Here is a 15,869-nt window from a genome sequence, read left to right on the forward strand (position 1 = left end):
TGCCGCAGCCATCCAGCACGGCCTGCTCCAGCTTTGCCTGCCTTGCAAGCTAAGCCAAGGCTGTCTGCTCCATATGGCGATGCATAATTCACAACACAATTTCCTTCCTGCTTATATAGCCTATTCCACACAAAGCTTGCATTTGCATATTTATTAATTTACAAAATTAATGCCATTTTCTTAGTCCCTTACAGGATGTGTTGCTGGTCCCTGTCTTTGAATTAATTTTAATCTAAGGTGGAAACATTTGTTAAGGGAGTTGGCTCAGGCCAAAGTAATCAAATGTATGGTGATCAGATGCTAGTATGGGGTGGGGAAGAGAAAGCTAACATTTATTGAGTACCTAACTATGCTAGACTCCAAGAAAATTAATGGTGTGGAATGGAAGTCTCCAGATCATCTCTGTCATGTGGCATTGCTGCTGGTTCGTTTAGAAGGAGGCTGGGATGCAGACAAAGTAAGTAGCTGGCTCGCTGTTTTGAGGACCTTGAAAATCCAGACGTGAGCTTTCCACCTGCCTTGATTTCTCAAAGTGAAAAAGGGGTATCCCTCTGCACAACTCACTTCTCTTGGCACTGTAGGTCCTTCCACGGTCATGGATATTCTTGTCGTATCTCACAAGACTTTAGACAAAGAGTGAACGATGCCTGTGAAGAATCTAACTCCACCTGTGGCCAGCATTTCAGCAGATCTGCCCAAGAAAACAAATGGTTTGGTCACAATTTCTGCCTGGTGCCATTTCAAAGGTATCCCAGGAAGTCAAGTCACCTGCCATTAAGACACAACCCCTGTCCTTAACCCTCCTGTCTTTATAGCACCCATCTACACCTTCTTCCCATCATGAGTCTCGCCTCGGGACCAATTTGGTTCTCCTGGGTTCTTAGCTTCCCGGTGGGCCTTCAGTCTGTAGCCATAGGGTCCTCACCTCGTCAATGACAATAAGCCCCCCAGTCCAAGCCCCTACATACTTTACAGCTCTTTTAAGATCCGATCTCTCCATGGATTCTGTTCCCTGTAGCCGCTGCTTCCTGAGAGTCTCTCTGTCCCATTGTTCCCAACCGATGTGCCCTTCGTTCTGATCTTCCTTGAGAATTGTCTCTCATGATGCCTTTTCCAACTCCCCTTCTTTACCAGCTTAGGAGGAATTCCCTGCTGCTACACACAAACCTGTCACTCTGCCCTTCATCTTTGGGAGTCTTGGATAGCCGAAGACATCCGGCCATCTACCAGACACATTTCTGTAGGAGACAAGGCACAGCAAATTCAACACTTCCGATCCCAACCCCTCCCTGCCCCTGAAGGCCTATTGTATCTTCTCAATCACTTATCTTAATAGAGAGCACCAAATACTCATTCATTACTACTTGAGGCTTTCATTACTTTGAGTATGCCTTTATCTCTAACCTCCAACGTTCAATTAATTATAAAATGTTATCAAATTCTTTCAAGTGTGCTTCCAAAATCTACCTCTGAAACAACTTCTGATTCTATTCCCTGGTTTTATACTCCTCAACGTACACTATCTTATCTCTTAAACACTTTTGGCTCATTGATTTGAAATGCAGAGAAATAGAGACAGACAGAGAGATCTTCCATCTACTGGCTCACTCCCGAGTTACCTGCAATAGCCAGGTGTACAGGAGCTGCAATCAGAAGACGGGAATGCAATTGAGTCTCCCACACATGTGGCAGAGACCAGACTCCTTCAGGTACCACCTGTTGCCTCCCAGGGTGCACGTTCACAGGTAGCTGGATCGAAAGTGCAGAGCCAGGATTAGAACCCAGACTCTGACACGGGCTGCAGGAGTCCCAAGTGACATCTCAACCATTGTGCCCACTCCCACGGTCTCTTCATTTTGTCATTGTCAGGGATTCCTCAGTCGCTCTCTCATCTTCAAGGTCATTCTCAATATATCAGCGTCAGGAACGTTCCTAAAACGTGGCTCCAACCTTGCGCCATTTCGCTTGACATTCCCTCCAAGAACTCCCCAGGGCTTTCGGATGGACGTAATCACCTGTGGGTCCGGCAGCTGCATCCACAGTCTTTAAAGCATAGAAATGTGTCTGCTTGTTCGCCTACCTGTAGCCTTTGGAATAGTACCCAGAGTAGATCTCAAAAATAAAAATACAATGAAAACTTGTTGAAAGAATGAAGGCTAGTCTGCTCTTAGGGGAAACCTAGCTAATCCTAGCTCCACCTCTTCCCACTCTGTCCTTACAGCTGAACACCCCAGCGTCTCTCACATGAACACACCATGTTCCAGGCTTGCTTGCAGCTCTTGACCTGGGTACACTCCATTACCCATAGAGGAGAGAAATCGCCCATGCAATCTGTTGGGCACACTCTTTTCTCCTATCTGAAACTCAACTCAGGGCTAGTGCTGTGGAGTAGCAGGCTAGAGCCCCAGGCCCACGGTGCCGGCATCCCACATTGGCACAGGTTTGATTCCTGGGTGCCCCACTTCCAATCCAACTCCCTGCTACTGCACCTGGGAAAGCAGCAGAGGATGGCTGAAGTCCTTGGGCTCCTGCAACCCATGTGAGAGACCAGGAAGAAGCTCCTGGCTCCTGGGTTCGGATCGGCGCAGCTCTGGCCGTTGCGGCCATCTGGGGAGTGAACCAGCAGATGGAAGACCTCTCTCTCTGTCTCTACCTCTCTATATAACTCTGTCTTTCAAACAAATAAAATAAATCTTAAAAAAAACTCAATTCAGACATCCTTCCCATCAATCAAGTTTCTCTGAAATGCTAGTGACAATAGCTTATTGCTATCCTTCCTCCACACAATACTTCTTTTGTTTCTCTCCAGAATGAATAGATTAGAGAACATATGGGTAAGCTGAGGGGCCAGCACTGTGGTGCAGAGGGTTAAAGCCCCAGCTTGCAGTGCCAGCATCCCATATGGGCACCCATTCAAGTTCTGGCTGCTGCTCCTTTTCTGATCCAGCTCTCTGCTATGGCCTGGGAAAGCAGTAGAAGATGACCTAAGTCCTTGGGCCCCTGCACCCACATGGGAGACCTGGAAGAAGCTCCTGGCTCTTGGCTTCAGATCGGCTCAGCTCTGGCCCTTGAGGTCATTTGGGGAGAGAACCGTGGTGGAAGATCTCTCTCTTTCTCTCTCTGGCTCTATCTCTCTCTGTAACTCTATCTTTCAAATAAAAAAAAAATGAGTAAGCTGAGACTCACCTTCCAAAATCCTTGGCCAGCTACATACCACAGCTGAAGTCATTCTCAGGAAACAGAGGAAAACTTCAGATTCGAGAATATTCTGCTTCTACCTGGAAATTCGTTTTCCAGCACCAACATAGCCACCTGATAGACAGCATCAGAGACTCTCTGTGTCACCAGGATGCTTTTGCCCAAACCGAATGCAGAACCAAGGTCTGGCAGCCTCCTTGGCTCTTTCCCATACAACTCTTCTTCTGTCACTCAAGGCTTCATCAGTCTGAGAATGAACAGAGGCAAAGAAAAATGTAGGAAAAAAATTCCGGGGTGCAGCTGTTTCTCTGCAGGGCTGGGATGGCTGGGATGCCTTCTGCACCCAGCTCTCTTAAAGAGGAAGAGGGGGCAGGATGAAGGCTCTGTGTGCTTCCACTCAAGTAGGAGGTGACCTACAAGCCCCTAGAGCTACATAGGGAGCAAAAGAGAGAATCCAAAAAGTGTGAATTTTTAACTGATAAAACCTTCAGACAAGTTTTGCCCTTACGCGTGACAGCCAGCCCTCCAATCATCTGTCCTTTCATTCAATAAATATTTACTGAGTATCTTACAGTTGACTGGATCTGCTTTGACCCAGGTCTGTGAGATGACGAGGTCTTGAGCTCCCCCTAGAGGCCAATAGCAATCCTGAAGGCGGGCAACGGAGGAGATCCCGCAAACCAGCATCACTGACGCTGATCAGATCCTGTCCTGTCCAAGGGACACAGGACAAGGACGCCTAGGAAGCACAGGGAGCACTAGCTCGGGAGGTCCATGCACAACGCATCCTGCAGGTGGAGGGTTTTGTAACGCTGTTTGTGCAAAAGCAAACAATCAGGGTTGTGAGTAGCGTATGTCACCCTTAGAAGATAGACTGAGGGGCCCGCGCTGTGGCGCAGCAGGTTAACGCCCTGGCCTGAAGCGCCGGCATCCCATATGGACCCCGGTTCTAGACCCAGCTGCTCCTCTTCTGATCCAGCTCTCTGCTGTGGCCTGGGAAAGCAGTGGAAAATGGCCCAAGTGCCTGGGCCCCTGCACGCACATGGGAGACCAGGAAGAGCTCCTGGCTCCTGGCTCCTGGCTCCTGGCTTCAGATCAGCCGCTGTGGTCATTTGGGGAAGTGAACCAGTGGGTGGAAGACCAATCTCTCTCTCTCTCTCTCTCTCTCTCTCTCTCTCTCTCTCTCCTTCTCTCTCTGTGTAACTCTGGCTTTCAAGTAAAATAAATAAATATTTTTAAAAATATGCTGGAGTTCAGACCCCACATTTTAAACTCCAAAGCCTGCACTTTTTTTTTTTTTTTTTTTTTGGACAGGCAGAGTGGACAGTGAGAGAAAGAGAGAGAAAGGTCTTCCTTTTCTGTTGGTTCACCCCCCAATGGCCGCTGCGGCCGGCACACCACGCTGATCCGAAGCCAGGAGCCAGGTGCTTCCTCCTGGTCTCCCATGCGGGTGCAGGGCCCAAGGACTTGGGCCATCCTCCACTGCACTCCCAGGCCACAGCAGAGAGCTGGCCTGAAAGAGGGGCAACCAGGACAGAATCTGGCGCCCCGACTGGGACTAGAACCAGGGGTGCCGGCGCTGCAGGCAGAGTTTTAGCCTAGTGAGCCGCGGCGCCGGCCAAAAGCCTGCACTCTTTGTCCTGGCCATGTTATCTTTAAGGGGAGAGAAGTGTGGGCTGTAGAACTGCTTAGGATTGTGCTACGTCTATTTAACGATGCAACCTAGGCCATCTTGCAGCCTCCACGGCCATCAGTAAGCCAAGAGCTTTGGAGGTATTACCTCAGTCTTCACAACAAAGCTGTGAAATGGGTCCTTATCTCTGTCTCACGTGAGATACTAGGATGCTGGATGACTTGACCAAGGTCACAGCTCAGTAACAGAGGAGGTTTTGAACCCAAGGCATGGTCTAGAGCAGGGTCCAGCAGATATTTCTTTTAAGGAGTTTAGGATTGTGCTGTGACACAAAGCATGCATACATGGGCATGGCTATGTTACAATAAAACTTTATTTGTAAAACCAGGTGGTGTTCTGGATTTGGCCATCGTTTGGCAACTCCTCTCGTAGGCTCTATTTGGGTAAGAGATAGCTCAGAGAAGGCAGATCCAGAAATCACACACTAGATTGCAGATGCCAAAAACAGATGTGCACAGGTGCAAAACTATGAATGAGTGTTGGGGAGAGGGGTGCCACGTGGCTGAAGGGAGGCTGTGACGGCACTGCAAAGGGGCTGGCTCACAAGAGTGCTATCACACAGGGGGAGCAGTGGGAAGCTTCCAGAAGTCAACAGAGGTTAGCCAGAAGAATGGCTGGGCATCTCAGATAGTCCAGGAAGACCAGCTGGGAGACGTGGCAACAGCACCACGAGGAGTTACCGGAGTGCCGCAATTCCACTGTTGGAATAATAATAATGAATAGTAATACTGAAAATGTCTTACACACCATGGAAAGCTCTTCAGCCCTCAAAGGATGCTGGCTTTGCAGGCAGCGGCTTTACCCACTAAGCCACAGCGCTGGCCCTCTGGATGCATTTTAAAAAAATACAATCAAGGAAAGATTTGCAGGGACTGGGCTAGTTGTCTAGTGGGCATTGAGTTTCAGCTTTGGGAGATGAAACACCCTGGAAATGTTGCATGATAATAGAAATGTATTTAGCACGAACGGACTGAGCATTAAAATGGTTAGGGTGGTAGACTGTATGCCAGGTGTCTTTTAAAAAACTTCAGTGAAAAATAAAATCAGGAAACCAGTCGGGGTGTACACCAAGGCAGGAGCAATGGGGAAAGCAGAGAGGGGCCGACGGGAAATACTCAGAAGAGCAGAAGGAAAGACGAGTGGGGCTTGTCCAAGCACACGCACCCTCTCAGACCAGAGCCTCGGCCTCGGCTGGCCCGGCTTGTTCCGTCTCCTTGGGCCTGCTCGCTCCTGCCACAAGCATCATTAGGCTCCGATCACCGTGAATGGTGTCGTGACGTCCCGGCCTGGGCTGTCAGCTGTGGGGCCGGACTCCTGTCACCCGAGTCCACACGGCGTGGTGTCTCCTGCCATATGTCGGGCCACCCTGTTCATTAATCACGCCTCCTGAAAAGTCTCTTAATTACATTATGTTCACAATCCATAAAACATAATTAAAATATGTAAATCCATTATATTCTTTAATGAGCACATTGAGACCTCAAAATTTTAAATTAGATATTAAATTGATGTGGACCTACTATTATCGATTACTCATGGTAATAAATCACCCTCAGTTTGAATGGAGATGGAGTCCCTCCTCCCAAGGCATCAGGGTTTTGGTGGTTGTTTTTTTTTTTTCCTTAGCATTTCCTCCAACCATGTGAAATGACATGAACTCTTTTAAAGGCAGCAATCCCAGCTGGCACTGTAGAGAGGTAGGCTAAGCCCCTGTGTGCCGTGCCAGTATCCCATATGGGCGCCAGTTCGAGTCCCGGCTGCTCCACTTCTGATCCAGCTCTCTGCTATGGCCTGGGAAAGCAGTAGAAGATGGGCCAAGTCCTTGGGTCCCTCCACCCACATGGGAGACCCGGAAGAAGCTCCTGGCTCTTGGCTTCAGATCAGTGCAGCTCCGGCTGTTGTGGCCATCTGGGGAGTGAACCAGCGGATGGAAGACCTCTCTCTCTTTCTCTCTCTCTCCTGCCTTTCTTTTTCTCTGACTCTGTAACTCTGACTTTCAAATAAATAAATAAATCTTTAAAAAAAACAGTACAATTACCACTCCTGCTAATTTCATTTAATAAAAAATGATGTCTTTACTGATTTTTTTTTTTTGACAGGCAGAGTGGACAGTGAGAGAGAGAGACAGAGAGAAAGGTCTTCCTTTGCCGTTTGTTCACCCCCCAATGGCCGCTGTGGCCGGTGCACTGCGCTGATCTGAAGGCAGGAGCCAGCTGCTTTTCCTGGTCTCCCATGGGGTACAGGGCCCAAGCACTTGGGCCATCCTCCACTGCACTCCCTGGCCACAACAGAGAGCTGGACTGGAAGAGGAGCAACCAGGACAGAATCTGGCGTCCCGACTGGGACTAGAACCCGGTGTGCCGGCGCCGCAGGCGGAGGATTAGCCTAGTGAGCCACGGCACCGGCTGACAAATGATGTCTTAAAAACAAATTCGAACTCAAGTCACCAAAATCTTCCTCTGCAGTACGAGGTTCTAAATTGTTGGCGTTGATCCTGATGGCCCCAGGGAGCTCTTGGGAAATGGCCAACAGCTGGGTCCCAGTCCCAGAGCTGCTGATTCAGTAGGTCTGGGGTGAGGCCCAAGAATTTGCTTGCTTTGTTCTTTTGCTGATTTTCACACATTATGATGACACTGCTGAGGGCAGACCATGTGCAAAATTCAGGGCTATCAGAAAGCAGTCTAGATGCTTGTGTTTCCAATTGCAAGGCCTGGGTTCGAGATCCAGCTCCACTCCCAGTTCTAGCTTCCTGCTAAAGCCAACCCTAGGAAGCAACTGTAGGGACAGATGGCTGAAGTTCCTGGGCCCCTGCCACCCACCCAGGAGACCAGGATGGAGTTGCCAGCTCCTGGCTTCAGCCTGGCACAGCCTTGACTGGTGTGGGCATTTGGCGATGGAAGATCGCTGTCTGTCTGTCTATTGCTTCCATCTCTCTGTCTCTCTACTGTCGCTCCCCCTCTTCGTGGAGGAACGACACAGGACCCTGCACTGTTCTTTTGTCTGCTCGGCCCTCCCTGGGTTTGCTGCTGGTTCTTCCCGGGTTGGCTACCGACACTTCCACCTCCGTGGAAGGGCGGTTCCCCCTGCCACTTTCCCCACTTCCGCGGGGGAGCGGCACACCGCCGGCCGGCTCTCTCGGGGGCTGCTCAGATGTTCCTCAGGTGTTCCTCGGTGCATGTTGTCTCTCTCCTCCTTTATAGTCCTCTTCCACCAATCCCAACTCTGCTACCCACATGCCGAGTACGCTGCTCTCCTCCAATCAGGAGCAGGTCCTGCAGCTTGTTGGTTGAACTGGAGGCAGCTGTGTAGAAGCTGTTTCCTCCTCTCCCAGCGCCATATAGTGGGAGAGCAGATGCATAGAATAAGTCTTAATTCCAGTAACTTAGTCTAGTCCGAGTTGCTCCCCACACTCTACCTCTGAATGAAAGGAAGAAGAAAGGAGGAAAGGAGGGAGGGAGGGAAAGAAAGAGCCACTGCTCTCAAGAGGGCCGGCACTGTGGTGCAGTGGGTTAACACCCTGGCCTGAAGCGCTGGCATCCCACGTGGGTTCCACTTCTGGTCCCAGCTGCTCTTCTTCTGATCCAGCTCTCTGCTATGGCCTGGGAAAGCTGTAGAAGATGGACCAAGTCCTTGGGTCCCTGCACCTACGTGGGAGACCTGGAAGAAGTTCCTGGCTCCTGGCTTCAGACAAGCGCAGCTCCTGCCGTTGCTGCGGCCATCTGGGGAGTGAACCAGCGGGTGGAAGACCTCTCTCTCTCTGTCTCTACCTCTCTCTGTAACTCTGCCTTTCAAATAAATAAAATTAAATTTTAAAAAAAGGTGGCAAGGCACAAAATGCACTACTGAATCCCCCCAATGATCACATGAAAAACCACCCACCAAACGCCCACCCCGGGCGTTGAGTGAGAAGCTACTTAAGAATGTTCAACCTCTGACCCTGGGATTCACCCAAAGCTAGAATTAACAAAGTAAGGCAGAAAGAAATGACATTCGTTGAAGGAAGGAGTAAGCATAGGTCTCCGACTGCTACAGCAAGATTTATTCATGCTCTACCCTTCTCCCCAGCAGTCTCCCACCTGCCCCCCTCAAGACTCTAAACCCAGCTGGCGCCGCGGCTCAATAGGCCAATCCTCCGCCTGCTGTGCCGGTACCCTGGGTTCTAGTCCCGGTCGGGGCACGTTGCCCCTCTTTCAGGCCAGCTCTCTGCTATGGCCCGGGAAGGCAGTGGAGGATGGCCCAGGGCCTTGGGCCCTGCACCCACATGGAGACCAGGAGAAGGACCTGGCTCCTGGCTTCGGATCAGCGCGGTGCGTCGGCCGTAGCGGCCATTGGAGGGTGAACCAATGGCAAAGGAAGACCTTTCTCTCTGTCTCTCTCTCACTGTCCACTCTGCCTGTCAAAAAAAAAAAAAAAAAAAGACTCTAAACCCACAAATTGGAGGAAGTTCTCCTGGAAAGAGAACCAGGAGTAAAGTCACCCCCCCCCCCCGGCCAAAAGATAACCTTCTGACATTGACATAGAAAATTTAGAACATCATAAACCCAATAACCCACTTCTTCTTTAATAGGTATTTGCTGTTCGCTGGCCTTGGCTAGGCCCTGTTCTGCAAAGCAATAGACGAGAGAGTTCAAGACTCAGGGTCAAGACCACTAAGGGATATCCCTGGATTACTACTGGCTCCCGGAAGGAAGCAAGACCAACCACGATCCAAGTCAGTGATCAACTCCATGTTCAACCAGAAGGGGCAGGTGCTGGCCAGTGTGGAAAAGGTTCTGAGAGGCATCCTTGCCGTGGGGACACCCCCATCCTCCCGGGCCCTTGGACTCCTCCTGAGGAGAGGAGGACCCCAAGCTGGCTTGCCTGAGAAGCTTTGCCATGAGCACCCAGGTACAGGAGGACCAGGTGCTGATCCGCTGATGTGAGCACTCCATTCTCACAGTTGGTTGGGTTTATCAATGGAAAGTGACACAGGTGTTCTGGTTATAGATCCGTCCATCACAATGCGGCTTAGTGTGAGACTTCCTGGAGATCGAATCCCTTCACAGTACGCTGACAGAATCCAGTTCCTAGGTTTGCTCAGCCTAGGGAGCTGCAAAGGAGACCAGGGTCACCCCCAGCCATGAAGCCTTGTGACAGCTCATGAACCACGCTTCCCTGGTGCCCTTCCACCTTTACCCCAGGGCTTCCTTAAGATATCAACCCAGAGTAAGTGTAGTCTCACTCTTCTGAGACTTGGGCATGGTCCATCTCCCTACCTGGGACTGTCTCTCTGCCTTAGCCATCTGGTGAACTCCTACACTGTCATCACAGTCCAAGCCAAATAGCCCCGTGGTTTGTGAGGACTCTCCTTGAGGGTCTTCTTTTTCTGAATTACCATTGTTATTTGCACCTGCCCTTTTTTTTTCCCAATCCTCTGTTCACAGGTATTGAAGACAGGCCCTGCCGTTGCTGTTTTAGGTACCTAATCCTCACAGGAGCTCCTTGGAGACAGACGTCTTCATCCATGTATTAGAAATGATGGGTTTAAGCCTCAGAAAATTTAAGCCCAAGGTCAAAGAGTTAGTAACGAGCTTCCTGGGCTAGGAGGCTAATTGAGATGTGTCCGTTGCAAAGGGTGGACTGTTTCTGGAACCTGGTTCTAGTCACAGCACTCTGATTTGTTTGTGTGTCTGGTCTCCCAGTAGTCGATGAGATTTCATGGAAGCCATAACTTGATAGTCACAACCACACCCTACCAATCAACGTCTCCTACTGGACATGCAGTGCGGACACGCTGAGTAAGTGAATGACTAAAGTAATGGCTTCTTCACATGGCATGGATATGACCACACAACGAAAGAGCTGCTGAACACATATTTTATTTCACCATCTTTAGCTTTGTATCTTGATTAGCTGGTGTCCACTCCTCTCCCTCCCCATCCTGTATTTCCAACATCTCATCAAGACGTTCGTGGAAAGACGTTCCTCCTGGTGCCTTCCAGGGGGGTCATTTGTCCAATTACCCAACAGTAATTTTACCCAACTTCAACTGCCCAGACAGGTAGCGTGCCTCTCTCATTTATATTACAGCACCGATCCGGGATGTGCTTGTTTAAGTGACAGAAGGAGACAGCCTTTAATCTACACGTGATTTCTTCTCAACTGCTCTCTTTGTGTGATGGCAGATGGTTCAGCGGCCCATCCTGTGAACGTTATGATACTTAATGCTCAAGAAGAGTCGGGGAGGGGAGGGGAGAGAGACGAAGAGCAGGGAAAAGACAATCACTGCTTGTTTATACTTCAAATCCCACTTGTAGAAGGAGTTGCACTTCCAAAAATGGAAGGTGGCGCTCTGGTGGAGAGGACGCCAGCTCCATCCAAGATAAAAATCTGGAGGATTCAGGGGATACAATTAACTGACAGTGGAGATGTTTATTTCACACTGCCAGAGGCTGGGCTTCTTCTACTCCGCTTATTACTCAACTATCAGAGCCTCCACTAGGCAGGCTCCAGTTGCGCATTAAAATTTGTAGTTAAGACTGTTAAGAGGAATTTTTCAATCAATATGTGAAATGACGGATGTCTTTAATTATCTTCTATTGAACAAATCCACAATTAAAGAAAAATGCATGCAAATATGTTTTTCAAAAGCAAAAGGATACAAGGAATTCCTAACAAACTTTAAAAACAGTATATACCTTGAAATGTAAAAAAAAAAATATATATATATATATATAAAACGATAAAGTAGGGGGCCTTTTCTTGTTTTTAAAATTAATCTATGAAGACCACCCAGGATAGAGCATTTGGTGCAACTGTTAAGACTTAGTTTGGGGAGAGGCAGTAGGCATTCCTATGGCATAGTGGGCTAAGCCTCCACCTGCAGTGCCGGCACGCCATATGGGCACCGGTTCACATCCCAGCTGCCCCTCTTCCAATCCAGCTCTCTGCTATGGCCTGGGGAAGCAGTGGAGGTTGACCCAAGTCCTTGGGCCCCTGCACCCATGAGGGAGACCTGGAAGAAGCTCCAGGCTCCTGGCTTTGGATTGGCCAAGCACCAGCCGTTGCAGCCATTTGGAGAGTGAACCAGTGAATAGATCTCTCTCTCTCTCTCTCTCTCTCTCTCTCTCTCTCTCTTTCTCTCTCTCTCTCCCTCTCTCTGTCTGTAACTCTACCTCTCAAATAAATAAATAAAATATTTTTAAAAAAAAAGACTCAGTTTGGGATGCCTACATCCCAGATCAAAATGCCTGGATTTGAGTCCTGGCTCCTCTCTGGTTCCAGCTTCCTGCTCACGTGTAGCTTGGGAGACAACAGGTGATGGCTCAAGTCTTTGGGTCCCTGCCACCCATGTGGGAGACCTGAACTAAGTTCTAGGCTCCAGGCTTCAGCCCAGCCCAGCCCCAGCTGCTACAGGAATTTGAGGAGTCAACCAGTGGAGGGAAGATCTCTGTGCGTGTGTGTCTGCCTCTGTCCCTGTCTATCACTCTGCTTGTAAAATAAAATGAAAATAAATACATGATAAAAATTTAAAAACACAGAATGCAATTCACATGCTCATATATATTAGAAATATCAACTGGTTCCATATTCTCAGAAAATTAAGAATACATAAAAGCGCTACCTCTAAATTCTACCCCGAGAACTCTATCTAAAAGAAATAATTCCAGATGAGAGACAGAGGGAACATTTTGTACCAAAAAAAAGCCTAACACAGCATTTTTATTAATGGGATAAAATGGCAAGCAGATTAAATGCCTAAATCTAGAAATCAGGTTCTGTCACAGTATAATCTCATAAAAGAATTGTGTGTCTATCACTTATTGCTTTTCTTCACAGCTAGAGATACACTCAGTAGCCATGTGTGTTTTCTGTAAGGTTTGCTTTTCTCTTGTCTTCTGTCTGACCTTTTATTCAATATGAGATTTATTTTTATAGGTAAGTGAAGACTTAGATGATAAGGGCTCAAGTCCTTTCTTTGCCACCAGTTGTCACCTTTGTGTCTTTTTTAAAAAAGATTTATTTATTTATTTATTTGAAAGTCGGAGTTACACAGAGAAGGAGAGTCAAAGAGAGGTCTTCCATCTGCTGGTTCACTCCCCCCTTGGCTGCAATGGCTGGAACTGCACCGATCCAAAGCCTGGAGCCAAGAGGTTCTTCCGGGTCTCCCACGTGTGTACAGGGGCCCAAGGACTTGGGCCATCTTCCACTGCTTTCCCAGGCCATAGCAGAGAGCTGGATCGGAAGTGGAGCAGCTAGGACTCGAACCAACGCCAGCCAGGATTACACCACAGCACCAGCCCCATCACCTTCATCTTAATTGATGTGTCCATGGAAGCACAAATCAGCACATTACTCCTGTGGTTGGAACGCATCCCCCAAAAGTCCAAGTGTTAAGACCTTTAAGCCTCAAATTCAGCTATTGATGGCATTTGGAGGTGGGCCTTGGGGAGGTAATCAATCAGGATTAGATGAGATCCTGAGAGCAGAGTCTGTCTGAAGGTCTTAGTGGCTTTATAAGAGGAAGCGAGAGGCCGGTGCCATGGCTCAATAGGCTAATCCTCTGCCTACGGCGCTGGCACCCCAGGTTCTAGTCCCGGTCAGGGCGTTGGATTCTGTCCCGGTTGCCCCTCTTCCAATCCGGCTCTCTGCTATGGCCCGGGAGTGCAGTGGAAGATGGCCCAAGTGCTTGGCCCTGCACCCCATGGGAGACCAGGAGAAGCACCTGGCTCCTGCCATCAGATCAGCGCGGTATGCTGGCCGCAGTGCGCCGGCCACAGCCCGCTGGCTGCGGCAGCCATTGGAGGGTGAATCAAAGGCAAAAAAGAAGACCTTTCTCTCTGTCTCTCTCTCTCACTGTCCACTCTGCCTGTCAAAAAAAAAAAAAAAAAAAAAAAAAAAAAAGAGGAAGCAAGACCCAAGCCAGCACATCACCCTGTCGCACCATTCCTGTCCTTAGCACTCCCCACCTGACTCCCAACTCACCAGCACACTTTCACTCACCTGGAAAGCCAGGCCCAGATCTCTGTATGTCTACAGCAAAGCACAAGGACCACTGCCAACACAACCACAGCACTCTTGGTTCCCTGGAGTGGACTGAAATCCTGCCTCCCATGGTAATGGAGACAGAATGTTTTGGGGCTGGCTCCGTGGCTCACTTGGTTAACACTCCTCCTGCGGCACTGGCATCCCATATGGGCACCGGGTTCTAGTCCTAGTTGCTCCTCTTCTAGTCCAGTTCTCTGCTATGGCCCGGGAGGGCAGTGGAGGATGGCCCAAGTGCTTGGGCACCTGCACCTGCATGGGAGACCAGGAGGAAGCACCTGGCTCCCGGCTTCGGATCAGCGCAGCTCTGACCATAGCGGCCATTTTGGGGGGTGAACCAACAGAAGGAAGACCTTTCTCTCTTTCTCTCCTGTCTAACTCTATCTGTCAAATAAAACTGTTTTGAGGGAGGTATCAGGATATTCCCAAAGTCCACACTGGCAAAGGCTCTGCCCTTCCCACCCACCTGGGCTGTCAGGGATATTTTTAAATTTCAATTTAAACCTTTGTGAAAACGTTGACTTGAAGGGCAAGGAAACAGAGACAGACAGGCGTGCAAACAGAAAAATGCCTACAACAGCTGGGGCTGGGCCATAGTGAAGCAGGGAGCTGGGAACCCAATCTAGGTATCTCCTGTGGGCGGCAGAGACCCAATTCCTTGAGCCCTCACCCTGCCTCCTAGGCTCTACGTTCGCAGGAAACTAGAGTGTTGGGAGCAGAGCTGGTGTGTTATCCTCTTAACCAGCATCTGAACTGTTAGACCAAACACTCCCTGTTCTTTCCTCCTTCCTTTCTTTTTAAAAAATTTTTAGAAGTAATATTATCAAGCACATCCATCAAGATTCCTCCTGGCAGTCATCACTGGGAGCAAACCTGGAAATTAAAGAACTCTACCTTCCTGTACTTGACAGCAAACTCGGCAATGGGGACCTCCTTTCTGGAGTGTGAATTTATTAGAAAATCTGCATTTATCACAACCTGGGTCTCCGGAGTATACAGCTTTGCTTCCCAATGAAAATGCGTTATGATGGCAAAATCATAGGAAAGCAAATTATAACCCAGACTGCAAATGACACGCTCAAGTATCGACACAACGGTTAAGAGCAAGGCTGTTTACCCAGTGTTGGGGGCTGCGTCTACGTCTCACTCCTGCATTGACTTGGAGAAGTTATTAAATCTCTTGAAACCCCATTTTATTCAGCCCTAAAAGACCAATGATACTCAACTCAGTAGCGGTACTGTGAGAGTTAAATGAGGGATTTCAAGTATATGTGTTTGCTTTGAATACAGTAAGGGCTCAAAACACCATTAAGGGGCCAGTGCTGTGGTACAGTGGGTTAAGCTTCCACCTGCGGCACCAGCATCTCACATGCGCTCTGGTTCAAGTCTCAGCTGCTCCACTTCTGGTCCAACTCCCCTGCTAATGACCTGGGAAAGCAGTGGAAGATGACCCAAATGTTTTGGCCCCTGCACCTGTATGGGAGACCCTGAATCAGCTCCTGGCTCCTGACTTCAGATCGACCCAGCTCCAGCCATTGTGGCCATCTGGAGAGTGAACCAGCAGATGGAAGACCTCTCTCTCTCCCTCTCCCTCTCCCTCTCCCTCTCCCTCTCCCTCTCCCTCTCCCTCTCCCTCTCCCTCTCCCTCTCCCTCTCCCTCTCCCTCTCCCTCCCTATCTCCCTCCTTGTCTCTGTCTGTAACTCTGCCTCTCAAATAAATAAATATATCTTCAAAAATAAAACACCATTAAATAATACATACGTTTGCCTGTCAGCCAATTCAAGGTCTTTGAGTTTCAATGTTGCCCACCATAGTTCTGTGACTTGTTGGATTCCTAGCCTATTCCTTCTCAAGTGACACTATCCACGTATGTGATTTCATTGAGTCAGAAGAATGAGCCCAAACATTCCTAGTCTTCAACATAAAGCTTAAAAATTTGTGAATGCAGCCAAG

The sequence above is a fragment of the Oryctolagus cuniculus genome, chromosome 19 (assembly GCF_964237555.1).
Source record: "Oryctolagus cuniculus chromosome 19, mOryCun1.1, whole genome shotgun sequence".
Lineage (NCBI taxonomy): Eukaryota > Metazoa > Chordata > Mammalia > Lagomorpha > Leporidae > Oryctolagus > Oryctolagus cuniculus.